The sequence below is a fragment of the Calidris pugnax genome, unplaced genomic scaffold, assembly GCF_001431845.1.
Source record: "Calidris pugnax isolate Ruff unplaced genomic scaffold, ASM143184v1 scaffold398, whole genome shotgun sequence".
Lineage (NCBI taxonomy): Eukaryota > Metazoa > Chordata > Aves > Charadriiformes > Scolopacidae > Calidris > Calidris pugnax.
Window position 1 is genome coordinate 3,776,672 of NW_015091280.1, and position 18,613 is coordinate 3,795,284.

At 35.8% G+C, this 18,613-nt stretch overlaps 1 protein-coding gene across 1 annotated transcript in view; it reads right to left on the reverse strand.

Moving 5' to 3' along the window:
- Nucleotides 1-18,613, reverse strand: part of CLSTN2 (calsyntenin 2) — a 221,311-nt gene that overhangs the window by 190,285 nt on the left and 12,413 nt on the right. The window lies entirely within an intron of this gene.

Sequence of the window (18,613 nt, forward strand, 5' to 3'; positions counted from 1 at the left end):
ATAAGCAATTGGGTTGGTTAGCAGCTGCCAGAAAGATTAGACAGTTACATAATCATAAGGAAAATCTAATCAACTCCCCAAATAGTATCAATTAATTTCAGAAAGACCTCAGAAAAATTGTAAAGGATTGCAAAAAAAAAAAAAAAGTATCTAAATAACACTAAGCAAAATATAAAGAATAGTATTATTTAAGTCTATTCAAAAGCAATTATTTAGAAAATTACAGTTAAGAGGCAATTGTATATTTGAATAAAGCACACCTATAAAATTCATTCTAACAAAGCTTTAGGACATGATATTTAGATACAGCAAATAAAAAGTCAGAAAATAGCCATAGTACCCTGAATGGATTCTGAATCTGGATCGGATTCTGGTCTGAATCTGAAAGTTTCTGCCCCAGGGAGTGGTTTACAGGGCTTTCTCAGTGCACCAAGGGAGGAGTATTTCCCTCTGTCCTTAATACACTGGCTTACACTCAGTTCTGGCTTTAGAAAAACTCATAGAATCATAGAATCACAGAATGGTCCAGGCCGGAAGGGACCTCCAAAGGCCATTTAGTCCAGCCTCCCCGCAGTCAGCAGGGACACCCCCAACTAGACCAGATTGCCCAGGGCCTCATCGAGCCTCACCTTGGGTATCTCCAGGGAAGGGGCCTCAACTACCTCCCCAGGCAACCTGTTCCAGTGCTCCACCACCCTCACAGTAAAGAACTTTTTCCTAATCTCCAATCTAAATCTGCCCTTTCCCAACTTAAAACCATTACCCCTTGTCCTGTCAGTGCAGGCCTTTCTAAACAGGCTCTCCCCAGCCTTCCTGTAGCCCCCCTCAGGTACTGGAAGGCTGCTATTAGGTCTCCCCGGAGCCTCCTCTTCTCCAGGCTGAACAATCCCAGCTCCCTCAGCCTGTCCTCGCAGCAGAGGTGCTCCAACCCCCTGGTGGCCCTCCTCTGGACCCGCTCCATCAGGTCCATGTCCTTCCTATATTGAGGGCTCCAGACCTGCACACAGTACTCCAGGTGAGGTCTCACCAGAGCAAAGTGGCAGAATCACCTCTCTGGATCTGCTAGCAACACTTCTTTTGATGCATCCCAGGATGCGATTGGTTTTCTACCATACTCTATTAGATCTTTAATTACTCCCTGTTTTCCTATCAAAAATTACTGAGTGCCACATCCAGCCAGCCCTTAGTCAGCAGCCTCCCAGTGTAATTCTCCTCCTCCATCAGCCATCACCGCTTACATGTGCTGGCTCTTAGGACAATATATGACTACAGTAAATGCAAAATATAATTTAGAAAGTTATTTCAATCAAATACAGTTATGCAAATGCCATTCTCTGAAGTCAAGATAAATATAAGAATATAGCCAGATCCTAATTGCCATCTGAAGGATAACATCTTTGTTACAAATCCTATAGTCCGTGGTCTTAATACTCTCCATCTTAGAATATGAAATGTAGCTATTTGCAAGTCTGGCAGGATCTGTTTGAACCTTTCTCTGTTACTCACCAAGTCTCAGGATATATGTAGACGAAATTAGTCTCTTCTACTTGCAGTGGATAGATTTTCAGAAACACATCGAAATTTAGCTTGTGCCTAGAACAAAATCACAGCCTTCGACAACTACCAGTTTTCAAAGAAGCCAACTGAAAAGCAAACTGATACTGTGAGAAAGATCAAGATTATCATGGCCTAGAAATGTGGCTGGACATTTCTTGCATCTCCCCGTCAACTGGCTTATTTGCTGAAAAATTCAGCTTCTCACATCAGAAATTGTCATCAAACAATGGACACTTTGAGGTCCAAAGCAATAGGTGCCTATACTCCAGTCCCTGCTCAAATTACAAGAGAAAAAACTATGAGAGTAAACAGAAATTCAGGTAGACATATGAATGCCCTAATGCCAGGTTGAGTTCTTTGACCACTGGTATCAGCAGAAATTCTTGCGTTTACATAAAGCACCATTTTTAATTGCACAAAAAGAAAAAAACACACTGATGTTTTCTGTGATTTTTTTTTTTGCAATCACGCTTTGCAGAATAAATCTCAATCATGAACTGCCTTTTCAACCTGAAGTGCTTACAGCCAATGCCATAACCCAGTGCCACCTTTGGTAAAGGACTATTATTCTACCTCTCAGAAAAACCACATCCTAAACAACATATGGAGACCCAGTGGACCAGCAGCAAATACACCACCTTTCAAATAGGATACCGAGATGCTCCCACAACTGAAAGGCCTAAAAATAAAGACATTTAAAGATTCTGACACTTTAAAAATCAGCCCAGTGAAGCTGAGGTGCTCAGTTACACAGGGCACTAAGAGCATGCCACTCCAACGCCTTGTACTGCCAGAAGTCTCTCTCTGAATACTGATGAATTCGAGAGCTTCCTCATCTTTCAAGTCCTTGTAGACTTAACTGGCTGTACCTGAGAATGACCCAAAGCTAACAGAAAAAACTATGTCTGAGTCAAGAGAAAGGAATTTTGAGGTATACCTGGGTTTTCCCTTTGCAGACAGAACACAAAAAATGCAACAGCCATAGTTCTAATATCAGGGAATTAATTGTAAGATGCCTGTAACGACAAGAATTACTTTTTGAAAACTAGAGAAACCTTAATGTTCAAGGTGTGTACTGTGTTACTGACTATTATGCTGATTAAGAAAAGAGATTTTAAGTTGCAAAGAAAAAGATCGATGTAGCTTTTTTTCCTTATTTACATTTCTATTTGATTAAAATATTCCAGGCAGTTTGCCTTCAAAACATAGGCTCTTCAGAAAGACAGAAAAACAGCTCATCTTACAGAATGACAAAACAGGACAAACACAGCAAACAAACCAAAATACAGTTACATTAGATCTAGACAGGTTTTAGGAAGCAATTATCTAAAAATCACACCAAAGAAAACCAGTGCAGATGGAGATGTGTATGACATTATAAACAGACATTTAATGAAGTAAATGACATAAAAATATCTTTTTTAACTCATTTGAAAATTTCTTAAACAGAAAAATGGTATCTATCTTAAGGACAATTAATTAGATGCTGAAATATCCAAACAGCCTTTTCTTAATGCTTTACATTTTATGCTGTGTGGTGCCTGGGAAACTGGATGCAAAACTAAGAGAAGGCTGCAGCATTTAATTTTTTCTTTTCCATTTCTTGTGATAGACTGACTACAGTTTTCCATGGAAAAGTGTTTGTTAAAACAGTGTGACTTCAAATTGCTATTTCTGTTCTTGTCATGGAAATTGCATTACTCAACACCACGCAGGAGACTTCCTGACATATACTTTTAACCCTTTAACATGATGAATTTCAAATCCTTCATAAAGTAATCAGAAGCATACTAGAAAGTGTCTGAAGAGGTTATTTACTCCAGCTGTACCCCTAAGCAAATATATTCCTAACACAAACCATTTTCAACATCTACTTAAAAACTTCCAATAACAGAAATGCCACAATTCCCTAAGCCATCTAGTCTAGTAGTTAATCATCTTTAATACATCAGAGTTTTTGTAAAATAAAAATAGTAATAGATGAGAAGTTCCTCTGCTGTAATTTCAAAATACTACTCTTCATCTTAGTCCCAGTAAGCAGAGATGTGTATTCCTACCTTCCTCTTATCAACCCTCTCACGTATTTGAAGATTCCCTTGTCCAATCTCTTATTCAAGAGATTAAATAACCCACATTCTTTCTAAGATCAGATTTCTTGGCATCTCCACCCATGCCTTTTGTTCTCTGGATTCTTCACTTAAACAGGACATTTATGATGAAACGTAAAACCACTATGTTTTATACAATGATGGCAATAAAAGTCATATTTAATATCTCAAAATTCCATTCAAACCTGACAGAAACTTTACACTAGAATTGCTTCATTGTAATTTACAAACAGAAATCATCACATTTGTTTAATGCGTACTTTTTTTCCTTATAGCTGCCTTAATGTTTTGATGGGATACACAGTTGGCATTGTTAGAGTTACTCATTGCACATGCTCATTCTTCTGTCTCTAGCCATACTTATCATACTGGTACTAAAAGACATCCTAAGACAGACAGCAATACAATCAGAGGAAAGGCCCATTCGACTCAGCGTCTTCCTTTAGTTATAACCAGTAGCAGGTGCTATGGGGAAGCAAATAAGAACAGGGAATGAACAGAAAAGGGGAAAAGAACAGTGGTAGATCTTCTCAGTTTACAGCAATCCACTACTTAGGGACTTCCTGTGCCAAATGTATTAATACTGAAAAGAATTTAGACAGTAGCAAGCTGTCTATTTTTTTTTAAATAATTTTTATTATTTTCCTATTAATTCTCCACTTTTCATTGGCTTTTTTGATCACTGATGCTGCCATGGAACACTCTCAAAGAGCTTTTATAGATGGTAACACAGTGACATTGGATCCAAATATGTCTTCAAGTTTCTGATTAGAATCAGTGCTCCATCTCAGAGCTGCTCACTTACCAGAAATAATGTCATTTTAAGATGTCTCTCTTACTCCGATGGAGAACAGCCAGAACATTCAAAAGGAAAAAAAGAACATTTTTGACAGTGACACTTGCATAACAAAATACACTATGAAGGAACACTGGTTATCGGCACAGAAAGGCATTTCAAAAATCCTTCTATTTTTGCTCTATTTTTGCTGATATAAGCGGCAAGATTTCTGTTGCTTTAAAGACAAAAAAAAAAGGGGCCAGGGGGAGGTAAGTGAAAGATACCTTTTCATAACGCTTCAACACATTCTATAGAACACAACTGTTGATTTGCATCACCCACGGAAGATTTTCAAAAGATTCATCAAATGGTCACCTCTAACACCAGGAGCATAACTGTTTTGCTGTACAGGGCTGTTCCAAACCAAAGGAGGGATTTCAAAAGACATATTTTAAAAGCTATATCTTAACTCAATAGGAGCTATAGATACTTATTTATATATGGACGTTTCTAATCAAACTTCCTAAGTATGACTGCTTCTGGCATTTAGTTCAGTCATTACGCTAGTCTTTATGATTCCTTAACTCAACTAGATATAGGAAAGAATTGTCCACCATTGAAAATATAAAATATACAGAATTATTCTAGAAATTATCCAATTAATAACTGAATATACTAAAGTATGCACACTAAATTAAAAAGACTCAAGCAATGCTATCAAAATATAGTTGATATGGCACTCCAGAAATGCTCTGAAGGTGCAGAATCTATTGATCTAGGTCACTAGGCTTGTCCACATGCAGGTGAATTCAACTGCAAATGATACCAATGCTGGACTGCCTCTCACCTAGTGATAACAATGACTTGTAGTGTCTTATTAAAGTCTGAATTTACACTGCCTTGTAGATATGAAATCATACTATGTGGTTTAATAGGGTAAGCTGATTATGTTGACACTTCTGGGAGAAGAGTGCGGCGGGGAATGGAAAGGTTAAATAGACTGGTTTGCTTTAACGAAACCAAACAAAAGTTTCCTTAATTATATGGACAGCAATTATAAGTCTGTCTGCTGCTTTTTGTGAGTGCCAAATGTCTTATAAATCTAAATTTCTTATTATTTGATGATTAGATATAGAGTCTGATTAGGTATAATTTTGGGATCTCAAGTGCAAGAAAATAAAACTATTTAAGCCTTTAATTTCTAATAAGAATAATATGCTGGGTTGGGATTTTGCTGGTTTCAGTGGCTTCTGAGTCCCGGAAGGGAGGCAAATCATAAGGACTTTTTAAAAGACCATGAGGTTAGCAGACAGTAGTACAATTAAGATCTGTCTCTGAATAAGAAAATTATCCAAAAGGAATTCACTTGTGCATCTTCAGGGTGCTTTGCTTTCTTTTTTTTGCTACCCTCACACACCATTTTAGAAGCTTCATATCCATTAAATCAAAACTTTCCCCTGTTAGCCTGGTTAAGTAAGCCCTGTGTTCCTCCCCCTTTAGCAGAGACCAAAGGCCAAGTCCTTTATTACAGATTGCCTACTCTTCTCCATCCTGTAGAAACAAGTAATAAATAAAGACACTTTACTAAAAAAAATAAAAGCAAAAAACCAAATATGTTTTGAAGTAAATTTAGATAAACGTGGCTATGAAGAACTCCCCCCCAGAAAAAAAAAAACAACAAAAACAAACCTATGCCTCAACACTCTTATTTTAAATATAAATTCAAACATCTTTACTATGTAACTTGAAAAATACAGGTTGATATCTGAAAATTTTTGTTTTGACATTGTTTTTTCATAGTGTTAAGTAGCTAAAATTAATACAATATGCCTTAATGTTTGATAAAACACATATCAAATAGTGTAATAGTGTATATATATATATAGTATACATACTGTATATAGTATAATATAAAGTATATATAGAAAAATAGCTGTAAAAAAATAACAGGCATATCAAGAAGTCAGGAATCCCTGTGTTTACACACATATGGAAATGTATAATAGCTGTAAAATTCAACTACCATAAGTAGTCTTTTCATGCTTTATCTTCTTTGGGAAAATTATTTGAAGAAAGTAAAAAGTGCGAAGATGATCCTACAAGCGAAATCACATTTAAAAGTTTTAAAGACCCTTTGAATAGCAGCAAATGGACTCTTTAGGCCTAAGATCAATGGGCAAAGCTGGGAGCAAGGCAAGTTCAACCAGTGGAATCACTGGTTTACATGAGGGACAAAATAGGCATTTGATAATTTATGATCTTGAAATCAGAGCTGAATTTCAATCATATGTAAGTTAAACAACAGTTGTATAGCAAGAATAAGAAATATTATCCCCATGATCCAAATCCAATGTCAATTTCAATGGAATACACCATGTTCCGTACACTCCTCTCAATGCCATTTCCAGCAATTAACGACTGATGGAATTAAGAATGCTTCATTGGTCATATTTGTTTAAAGAGACATGAGATTTCCCTGATTACAGGTAAGACAGTCTGATCTAATTTGTTTTCTTCGGATGTGTTGGTATTTCAGGCTAGTGCTAAGGAAGAGATGCAAGATTATGTAGAACTTCTGCCATTTCTAGCCAGCATTTTGTTCTATGAACAATTCATTACACTTAAAGAACTTATTGTGTGAGGATGTATTTGTCAATGAGAATACTACCCTACAGTGGTGGCAATCCTCTCACCTGTTGTTGACTTCATTACTTCCTCACTCCCACAACTTCATTTTGGAGACAAATTTAAAGAACACATTTTATGCATTGCTGTTTACCCATAACTCAAGCAGCTGAGCAATCCCTAATTTATGTAGTTGTTGAAACAACATTTACTCTTAAAGAACTGTATAACTATGTGAAGGAAGCGGATTTTATGTTCCAACAATAACAATGTACCATTTTTACAGATTAGTAACTGTTTTTCTTATTCCATCCATTTGTTACCAGCAGCGCAATCTTTTGCAGTCAGCATATTTTTGGTTGAACTACAACCTCAGTGCTTATTTTAATTCAAACGTTGTATATATTTACACAAGAAAACAATTACAAAAGCAAACGCTTTATTTACTATGAAAGGGAAAATTGATTTTGGTATGGGTGTAGAAAAGTTCCTTGACTAAAACTATTTTTATTAGGTATGCTACGAATTCAACAACAGTAGGTCAAAACCTGCAGCTTTCCAGCTAAATGCAGTAACCAAAATATTATTTTGATATTACTAGAATGTATTATTTATTATTATTTATTTATATATCTATATCAATATTAAAAAAATTAGAGAAATCAGCTACAACAAAGTTCAGATAGGAGATGTCTGTAGTTTCAACTCAGATACCAAAAGGAAAAAAAAATGTTAGAGCAAAACTCTGGATGTTTAAAGCTTCTACTCTCCTTTCAGGTTTTCATGATTTTTATACATTATTAATTTATTTCTAGCAGCACTGAATATCTTAAGGATATTCACATCCTACTCCTTATTTAAACTGAAAACGCTTAATCATACTGAACTTTGATTAATGCTTTTCAGGCTTTAAGCTGTTGATTGTTTCATATTGTTTTCATATTTTAGCAGCTTGATAAATATTATCATTTACATTTAAGGAAAATATTTAACTAAATTCTTTTTTCTCCTCTGTGAAAGTAATTTTTTTTGCTCTCCCCAAATCCCAGCCATAAATGAAAACATCCCCTGTATCAAAAAGATTAGGCACTATAAATTGTAAAATTAAATATTTAGACATCTTAGTAGAATGGAATGTTAACTGTGTCATCTAATACACGGAAATATCTATTAAGAATACATTTGATAGTGGATATTTTTTCCTAACACGAAAAAAGCGGGAAACAAAAATTCTTAGAATATGGCCAAATTGAAAAGCATGCATAATTCAGCACTCAAATTGAATTTTAATCTTTTTATAATGTTTGGGGAAATAATTTGTGCTTTTGAAAACTCAGGGAGATAAAGAACATTACAAACCAAACCATTGCTTTTATGTTCAGTCAGAAATGATAAAATATCTAATAGAAATCAGCTCTTTGAATCAGTGATAGGAACAGGAAGCACCCTGAACATTACAGATTTGCATCCAATTTTACAGGATTGTTCAAGGAAATAAAAAAAAAAATAATGGTATGAGGAATTTGGGAAACTTATCATCTTACAAGGGAAGAGAGCACCTCTTTCAAACTTTAAACAGAGGAAGAGATGGAAGAAGCAGCCACCCATCAGTAGATGTTGTTGCATTTTCCTACTACTCTTCTAGTGAACTACCTTATGACTATATCCATCCCTGCAAACTGGTTGTGACTGCCTCTTAAGAGTGCCTCCTTTTTCACAAATCACTGGTCTCTAGTAAAATACTTTTTTTCATACCCACCAAGGACAAAGGGTGTTATCAGTCTAAGAGCTTTAAGGGACAGTATTTCCAAACCCACTGCATTTCGGATTGGTAGAAGGACCACCACCACCACAGCAGCAATCAAACAAAACCCATTACAGATGGTGGCAGCATCAAGAAAGAATCCAGCAAAAAGAACCAACACTGATATTTCATTCAGACTGTGAAAACACAGCATTTCTAAAAGAGCTGTAGATAAAGATGCTGTTCTTAAATCTACAGGTTATATATTCTGTTTCAGTAATATGAGTCAAGTCACCACAGAACCATCTTAGGATACATATCAAGAACTATTCAACTATTCAACTCATTAATAACCCCACGCATTGAATTACTGCTTAGTTTCCCTCAACAGGTCTACCAGAAGCTGTTTGTAAAGCAGCAGATGTTTCACCACCTCACCCCCTTCAAAATACTGTGAAAATGCCTGCATGGCAAAACAACTCCAGTATATAAAAAGAGCTTATTACAAGACACATTTATTATGCTTGATGCATAAATATACTCTTTCTTCTCCCCTTCCTCCCCAATTTTAGTAACTTGAAATAAATATTTGTTCTCAGTTCCTTAGGTACTTTTGTTTTGGAGCCTTCAAATTATACTCCAGACCACTCCTCAGCATACAGGGTAGATATTTAGCAGCAGAGGAGGATAGGTATCCTTTCTTCTTCTACTTCCCAGCATGAGTATTTTTTGAGGTCTCTGATGTCCATGCTAACTATTTCTACACCTTGTGTTTTTGGGCAAATCTGTGAACTGAATCACTGTCTTACCCAGACTATCCTGCAGATGAGAGAGCTAAGGTAAACACATTGTTCACTGTTGGTACGTGGTGAATAATGAATTTCAAAACCAGGATGCCCAGAGAAGTTGTAGCTGCCCCATCCCTGGAAGCGTTCAAGACCAGGCTGGATGGGGCTTTGAGCAACCTGGTCTAGTGGGAGGTGGTGTCCCTGCCCATGGCAGGGGGGTTAGAACTAGATGATCTTTAAGGTCCCTTCCAATTCTAACCATTATATGATACCTGCTTGAATTAACAGTGCCCAAGATATCCATACCACATAGTTGCCACTCGTCCTGATGCATATCCCAGCCCAGACTTTCTCGGATATTACTGCTGGTTTCAGCAGATGGTTACACATTCAGAAGAATTAGTCATGGTGTTAACAGTGAAGAAAATAACACAGACTTGGCCAAGATGGTGTTTATTTCTCTTTTACTACTACTTTTGCTCATTCTAAGCCACATTTGAGATACTGTCTTCATATCAGTGATAAAGATTAGCTGTTTTGCTGCAGCAGTTGATTCACTTTGCTTTATAGGTTATTGGATTTTGTTTGATATTCAATTTTTCGGTTCTTCAAGTGCTAGCAATTCGGAAGATAAGGTCCAACAGGAAACTTAGCCTCATGCTTGCTGAGCACAGGAAGAAAGTTATGCATTAGAAATATATCATTTTTACGGGGGAGACTGGGAAAAAAGCTAAGGAACTGATGTCTACATGTTAGCAGAAGAAACAACAACTAGATCCAGGCCTTGAGTCATCATTAACAGACCAGTAGTTTCAAACAGCTTTTTAATATTTAATTCGTATGTATAATTTTAAAACTTTTGATATTTGCAGACCCAAGTGACAATTATTTGCTGCACTAACGTGGCCACAATCATAAAAGGAAAGATGCAGTGTTATTCCAGCAAAACTGGGCAAGGCAGGGAAGGTGGTTGGGATTTTTGCCCCAGATTAAATTTTTAGTTGCTTTTGTTTCTCAATACCAGCTTGGATAGTCATTTTTCTCCAAACAGCACTATTTTGTGTCACACACTTTAGACAGACCAAAAGTGAATGATGACAATTTTTTATTATTTGGTTTTCCTTATTACTGTTCTAAAACACTGAAGCTGCTTTATTTACCAATGAAACTATTACTTCACCTTGGAAACCAACAGATTATTTAAATTCGCCACAGAACTGAGCTTCTGTAGCTGTCCACTCTTTCAAACAATCAGATACATTAACCAAAAAACCCACACACATTTCCTACCCTTCTCTCACTGAAGTCACAGTGTGTGCCTTATTACTCTTGTCAATTATACAGTAAATATGACACCATTAAATTCATTCATTTTCTGATAATTAGAAATTCCTGGAAAGGGGCTTTTTGAATCAAAGCTATTTTCCTGATTAGAAAGGAAAATAACTAGAAAAAAATTATTGGGCTAGACCCATATTATCTTTACTTTTTTCAGTACCACAGCGATAACTCATGTCAGATGAAAATCTAACCTGTTATCATTCCAAACAGATTGTGCCCATTTTCTTAATAAACTGGAGTTAATCTTTTAAATGCACAAATAGTCTCTAGATTATGCAAAAGATAACGCCAAGAATGAATAGAGAGGTTGTTTCCTTTTATCTGAACAGGATAAAACAGCATCAGTCTGTCTTCATGAAAATTTCTGAAAAACATTCGTGAAGCAAGCAATAGAAAGCATTACAGTGTCAGTAACTGTCAATAGTTGCAACATTGATATGAGTAATCCTCTTTAGAGATATCTCACTGCAAGTCAAAGGGTCCTGGTTGTACTGACATGAGGTTCTAATGCTAGTGATGAGGTCACTATTTGATCAGAAATCCTATGACTATTACATTATTGTGTGGCAAGACAAAAAAGACAGGAAAACAGACCATAAATATATACACATTTATATATTTGTGATGTGGCAGAAAGAGCAATACCCATTCAATTTTAAAAGCCTACCAAATTAAACGATAAATACATTTCCATCACCTGTGATGAAGACCACTATACCCAGAAACAAGCAAAAACAGAAAAAGGACTTTGTGTATAATCTTTTAGACAGACACACTCATTTATATTGAAGTATACAAAAAATGAGGCACTTGCATGAAGGGCTCAGCACCCAGCAAGATGTTATTCTGTGGTAGCAAGAGGAACAATGTGTAGGCTCTCAAGGTTTTTCCAGGGTGATGGTATAACACACTTGCAAGCATAGGAAATAGCAACTGGATAACTCACAACACAAGGTTCTAGATATTTTAAAAGCTTGCTCACCTCCAAAACTTTCAAATTTAAGTGTAAAAGCTTATGTGTCAAGGAAGCATAGCAAGTGAATTCAGGAGCATCTTTCTGAGCTAGCTGTCTTTTAATAGCATTTTAAATAATTATTTAACTGAAGTCAGGATTACTGTATAATCTGAACTTAAAAAAAAAACTTGTGTAAGAATAGACCATATGCTATGGAGTGTTTGTGAAAAAAACTAGTAATCAAAGTACCGAAAGGAACTTGATTTCTTTGTCTTAATCATAAATTTTAACAGAGGAACAAAGTGGGGGGGAATAAAGCAGCAGTATTAAGAGCTGAAGAAGGCAATGCTACTTTCCCTCACCAAGAAAAGTTGCCATTCTGTTGGAGATGTTTTGTTGTTAGCCTGCTTTGTTTGTACACATGTACACAATCCATTACATGGGGTGCCGCAGCTTATATTTTCCTGCTTTGCTCTGCTAACTTATGCTGCTCAACAAAGTGTAGACAAGAAATGTCTTGTCTCACTTATAATGAGACTTATAATGAGTGGTAATCAGACTGGGCACTTAAGTGACTGCCCAAATCCATGTCAGAGGAAAGAATTAAATTTTGACTTCCCAAGTGCTTTGGGCTCTATTTCCTTTAAAGAAGAATTACATACATACCCTGGGTCAAAGAGGAAATTACAAGAATTCATAATGTTTACATAAGAACAAGATAAAATGAGCATATGAGTAAACTGTCTGACAGGTGAGTTGTGAGGTGGAAAAACAAGTCAGCAGATCACAGTGTTTCTTAGTCAATTCAAGTTTTTGTTGACAACTAATGAAAGAGAGAGAAGGCTCTTCCTCTTTCACTCCTTTTCTAAGTTGTTTCCATTGTTGTCAGCAAAACAGCATGTAATGGCTTAAGTGCAGAACACTAAAATATTAATTCCTATGCCCTAGTTCTGTGCTCCATGCACCCTCCTGAAGTGTGGTAAGTTACTTATTTTGGTAGCCTGATAAAAAATTGATTGATTCCGATCAGTGCAAACCTTTTAAAAAGCCTATTTTTACTCAAGTGTAAACTTAAAAGCCAGCACAACAAAGCAGCTTTGGTGCATTCAAAAAGCAGAAAAGCGCAGTGCAATATCACGAATGAAACAGTTTTAAATAAATGACACTTAATGATAGCAGTTCATTCTTTCAATGCAAAAGAGTAGCAAGTCTGAAAATTTCACGCAAGATGAAATGTAACTCTGACTAAATATTATGACTATAGCATTCACAAAACTACCAGAGACATTCAACACGTTTCCTTTTGTATATTCAGGGTTCTGTTTCACAGAGTTTACATACTAACTAATCAACCTCAAAAATTAATTACAAGTTAAGATCAGTTCAGCTTATTTCAGCACCTTAAATTATTTCCCATTAGTTTTGGGAATAACAACGACTCAGTTTCCACTTTCATGTTCAGAGCTGAACTTTCATTCTTAAATCTGCTTTCACTTCTCTTTTGATGCTTGGATTTTTGCATCTTTATCCTAGGAACCAAGTTCAAAACCTCACATTTTCATAATAAAAACATGCCAAAATAATTTAATAAAAAGTTATTATTTATTTATGGATTTGGTTAGCTATGTAAAGAGAATTTGTTATCTTCTATGATTAAGAGTCACCCTTGAGGCTGAGCATAAGAGCTAACTTCATCTTCTGTAGAGCAATTTCAAAAATGGTTTAGGAAATGGTATGGTTTTTTAAACAAAGTAGGTGTAATTCAGTCTCTTATTCTGGATCACAGACTAATTCATACAGAAATTGCACTGTGCCCGAAATATTAGTGATAATTTACATCAAATTAAATTAGAATGAAAACTGTACTACAATCTTAGTTTCATCACGGCAGTCAGCATTGGCCTTCTAGAAGACAACTGTTAAAAACCCCAAAATATACACAGCCTATGGCTCCAGATGCTTCACCTAGTTATCTAATGCCTTTGACTTAGTGTTATTTCAAACCTTAGCAAACCACGTTGTGAGTTAAATACATCAAAAGAATTAAAACATCATCTAATTATAAGTTAGTCTATGGCTTTCTGGCAAACTAAGAGTTTTTTTCACAACATTTAAATACATTTTCAGTTATTAATTAGTTTTCTTACTCTAAAAATTCTTTTGCTGTTTTGAGAAATTAAGTCTTTTTTGATTTTTCAATTCTTAGAAAGTTAGGCCACCACTTCTACATCTGCATAGTTACAGTGTTAATAGAGGCACACATGAAGTGTTCATCCCTGGGCCATTTATTCCCTCACTTCTACGAAGATATCATGATACTGAAATAAGAACTTGAAAATACATCAGCACAAGTGGGTGTATTTCTACATCTAATTCCCCTGAACAAAGTCATAGGCAAGAAAAGTTCTAAGTTCTAACCAAGGTAAGTCGTAATATTTCTGCTGTGCTTTCATATGCAGTATAAAAGCGCACATTCCAGTAAACAGTAGGCAGTGTCTTTCTACTTAAATCTCACAGATTGATGCATAAGTCTACATAGTTTTAAGCACATCAGTTCAGTGGCCCCATAGCCAACAGCCTTTGGCTTTTCCAGTGACACTGATTATCTGCCATGTGTGGTATATCCTATAGCAGCGTACCCCTAGAGGGACTGGACCAAGATCAATAATGTATTTAGTAAAGCTGACAGATGGCAACAGCTGGGCCAAATTTGATTCAAAGAGTCACTTTTTAATCAAAAATTTTATACAAAGCTTATGGGGCTTTGTATATCACTTTTGCATTGCATACGATTTCCATTGCCATTCACGATGCTGATCCTATTACACACTTCCCATACACCAGCCAGTTTCCACAAATAAAGACAGCACTGGGCTAGCATAAATGGGCAAACATGCATGAAAGTCAACAGAGAAGCATGATTTTCCCTTTTGGCCTGTCTACTTTTAATGAGACACTGCAGGAGTGAAGGATTGAGAGAAAAGGCTACACAGAAATACAGCCCCTCAGTTCCAATGAAGTTGCCGGTTGGGACATAAAAGCTTTGTTGTCCTAAATAAAGAGGCCTAGTCCAAAAGCATCTGGAAGTTGATGTTAAATTACTATCATCCTTTAATTTCTAGCATGCTTATTAATTATAGTGTTATATTTAATTTAATTTCTGTACTCTGGATTCCACATCAAATGTAATACTAGCTCTTCCTGTCGTCATTCATAACGTTTTTCATTAGCACACCTGGAACCTCTCCAAGGCAAGCATCTCAGTAAGGAGCTGAAGTCATGTCAGAAATATCCATTAAATCCATCACACGTACTAACAAATCAATCAAGTACCAATGCTCCTTTCAAAATTTTTTTTAGCAGTTGATTAAAAAGGGATCCACCTGACTTAGAAACATGAACAAAATACACTAGGCCTGAAATACTGTGGTTATTAGTTATATCCCCTACTGCAGAATGATAGTCACTTTAATTTCTTTGAATATAACAGGAATAAGTTAATTTTATATGTTTCAATTACATTTAAATTTAATTAATTAGCTATTTTTCAAATTAATTAATTAAATTTTAATATATAATTTTCTTGTGGAGAATAATTTCTATAATAGGCTAGTAATTGCTCGCATTCATTAATCCAAAATATCTTTCCTGTTGTTTTAAAACTAATCTGAAAAGGCAAGCAAATTACAGTACATTGTGATTTTTAAAACTCAAGAAAAAAACCCCAGAAATTTCCAAATTCGATTCCCTCACATTTTCAAAGGTAATATAAATCTGTTTTGCAGTAGTTCTATCACCATAGTTATTACACACCAATAAACTCAAGTCACATTCAATCAAGTAACTAAAAACTAATCACTTTACAGAACTAGTTATTTTTCTCTCCGTCTTTGTATTATTTTCTAATCTTGGAATACGAGACAATGCTAAAACTGAAGGAAACTGACCTGTGATGTGAATTACTTTATTACAGAAATAGTGTAATACAAGTGTTTGTGTGTATACAAAATGCACATACAGGTTGATTTTGTCCAAAGGATGCTATTATACACAGAAGTTTTATAAATGATGTGCATCATAAATGTTCATAACACACCTACTTAAATATTTTACCTACTCACACCTTCATGGGTTTCCAGTAAGAACAGAATGTCACAAGTTCAGTGTCATGGAAGGGCATGAAAAAAACAAACCGATTTGTAATCCATTAGACTGAAACAAGATGGATGGAAGGGGAGAAATGGAGGCGAGAGTCGGAGAGCGAGTGAGAGCACACAACTATCCAAATAAAAGGATTAGGGTACCAAAAAGATGACTGAAGCTGCATAGATGGTATTGGTTGGAGATTTCACATCATTTAAACACACTAGTGTGTCCTCCTAAATTAAACACAGCTGAGCCAATTAGTTGGGCAGCTCTAGCATTTGACATCACAGCAGGAGCAGATGATAATGAGGGCTCTATAGCACCATTGAGGTGGCAAAGCGTGTAATACTGCAAGAGACGAACACAAATTATATATTCAGTTTTTCCAAAAAATTCTGAAGTTTGCTACGTTTTTGTTTGGCCCTTTCCTCATGATGGAGGCAACAAAACCCCCCAAAAGCTGAAATTGTCTCCACTGGGAGCAGAATTAGGACAACATAGAGCACTCCACAAAAACCTCCTGCCATGTACTCAATAAGCAATTTCCTGCCTGAAAGATGTCTGTGACATTAGTGCAGGGTATCATTCCTGAGTCAACCTCCTACTTCCAGTGTATAATAAATTCTTCTGGTTTAACAAAGCTGTAGGTTACGTTGTTGCTCATACAGTAATATCGCAGAGGAAAGGTTACCACGCTTACTGTGAATGCATAATTATTCCTCACTCTTAATATAAAATAATAAGAATCGTGATGTACAGAAAAATTCCATGGATGTTTCCTTCTAACTTGTACACTCTTCACACAAAATGTTTTTCTCTCTACTTGTCTTGCAGAAGACCAGAACACTTTCAATAGAAATAGCTACTGACTCGAAGCAGGAAAAAAAAAATACATTTGTGCTTAAACATAAATGCTTAATTAAGCATTTCCAAGGCATTTTAAAAACCCTGTTTGACTTTTATAAATATTCATTACAATCTAATAAATGTTCCATGCATGTTAACTATATACAATATAGATAAAAAAACCTTACAAGCTACATATACCAAGTATTGCTACCCAGAATTACCTGTAACCCTACCATCTTTCTTTTCTCTCAAATGGCACAGCATTAATGCTATGTTTTACTTGCTCAGAATAGCAACAATGACACATAGTACAGAAATATACAAGTCACTGAGTGGATAAGTAGCTTTATTATAGACTTCTGTCCCCTACAGGGCAAATAGGGACATTTGCACATCACAATGACCCAAGTATTGGCACAAGATAAACTGTAAATAAAAATCTCCATCTAGTTTCCTTGAAGACCGAACAAGAAGAGAGCTGAGGATTATGATCAGTGAACTAGTCTTACAATAGAACAGAATAAGTACATCATTGCAAAAAGAATTTAAGAGCTACAGACTTCAGTAAGGAACTCAGAAAGTTGCAGGAACGTTTGATGGCTTGGTAGTATGGTAACAATCTATCACAAGAGAATTCCACATCAGTGTCAATTGTGAATAATGAACAATTTTTCTCCTGTAGCTTAAAGTGTTCCAAAAGCAATTTAATTTTAAATGCATTAACTTTTTGATTTTACAAATAATCCAGATAATTTTTACCTCAATCTTCTTACTTCTCCATGCAAATTATCTTACCGACTTCATGTAGTTAGATAGCAGTAGCTAGTTCACTAAAACATGTAATCTTCACTCAAACAAATTCCCAGTGTCTCCATAACCAAAGCGTATCTTTTCTCAATCCAGTCCAGTTTGCTTCTGCAAACAGTGGTGAGCATTCAGAACGTTGAATTTTAGGTAGTTCATCACAGAAGCTGTCAAGAGCCTGCCTTTACCACCCAGTCCACGGAGCGTTCCCAAAGCCCCATTGCCCAAGGAGTAGTTAAGTTCTAGTGCATGAACTGTCCTCTCTACATTGCCTTTCAGTCTGAGAAACAAGAGTCATCCTGACGTCAGAGAACAATTAAAATAAAGACTTGATCCATTTAGTACAGAAGCATCAGGCTTCATATATACAGGGAGTGGCTGTTTCCAAATCACTGAATTAAATTTTTATGTGCTAGTCTAGTGTCACTGCCAAAGCACGCAATCAGTGCAGATACTAACAGATTGTCCAGATACCTGGAATAAGGTTAGGTATTTCTAACCGTGCAGCTCTTTTGGTTTGGGTTTGTTTTTCCAGTTAAAAATACATTAGATTTGGTACTAAATTAATATTCCTAGCCAGCATACAGTTTTATATACTTCTGAAACTTTGACACAATTCACTCAGGAAGTTACCTTAAGTCTTACGGTGTAATTTTACTTGTACAATTTCAGATGGCGTTTTTAACCAGTAACCCAGACCAATAGGCACTTAGATGACTTTTGGATGTCACTGCAATACAAGTATGAAACTTTTCGAAAGAAAGGCTTGTACTATTTAACATATGACCAAGAGAAAAAAAAAAAAAAAAAAAAAAAAAACCTCTTCTATTCCTACAAATCTTTTGTCTACTAAGGGAAAACACACATAAAACCATGAATTGTTCAAGATGAACCTGTGGCTTACGTAATTTTTCATAG